Here is a 942-nt window from a genome sequence, read left to right on the forward strand (position 1 = left end):
TCTCAAGACTCAGTTCATTTTAAGATTTTAATAACAAAATGAGTGTAATACAATTCCGTATTCAGTAAGGCTAAATCAAATTCAGATAAAAATGTTTCTACTCTAATACAGTAATTCGGCATGCATGGTTATTGTAAGATTAGGAAACTACAATATAAAGTAAATGATAACATGTCGTGATGATACACATATAGAAAAATAGGCATGAGGCAGAGAGTATGTTATAAACTGCTAGTTCTAAAAATTCTGGAAAAGTTTCAAGAGAAGTAAGTGAGAGCAATATCCCCGTCATCTGAACACACACACACACACACACACACACTCTTAGAGGCCTCGGGTTGATGGTGAGAAACGCTCACAATCGTTCACTATAACAGTCCTGAGCTACTAATCTCTGTCAACTAGGGGTGAATTTACACGGTTAAAGCCCTTCGTTAACACATGACGTGAATTAAAACTGGCTGCTTACAATGAAACGCACCTACAATCACCGTCACTGATACAATCAGATCTCTTCTTCTCTCTTTATTATTGCAGTTCTGCCTTTTCTCTCGTCGTCTCGGCTACATTCCCTCAAGACTCCTCGGCACTGATGAACAATCAGCTTTCAATTACACCGAAGGTTGATTAACCTTTGGGTAGTTTAATAAACGTTGGTGCATTACAGTGCTATTATCAGACCAAAACCGGTCAAAAACAACCCGAATGCAAAGAAAAAAGGCGGTTTTAGTAGCATTACAATTTTTTGCATTGTGATTATTTTTTTAATGACAATCGCACGCGTTGATTAATGTAATGCAAAATATCTCATTCTTTAATTTGTTCATTTTAAAAACATTCGTAAAGAAGCAGTAGTACTTGTTTCACGGGCTTTCATTTTTGCTGGTTTAAATGTTTAAAACATTGCATTAAAGTCATTTTAATTTACTGCAAAAAAACTTT

The sequence above is a fragment of the Sinocyclocheilus grahami genome, unplaced genomic scaffold (genome assembly GCF_001515645.1).
Source record: "Sinocyclocheilus grahami isolate Dianchi unplaced genomic scaffold, SAMN03320097.WGS_v1.1 scaffold1073.1, whole genome shotgun sequence".
Lineage (NCBI taxonomy): Eukaryota > Metazoa > Chordata > Actinopteri > Cypriniformes > Cyprinidae > Sinocyclocheilus > Sinocyclocheilus grahami.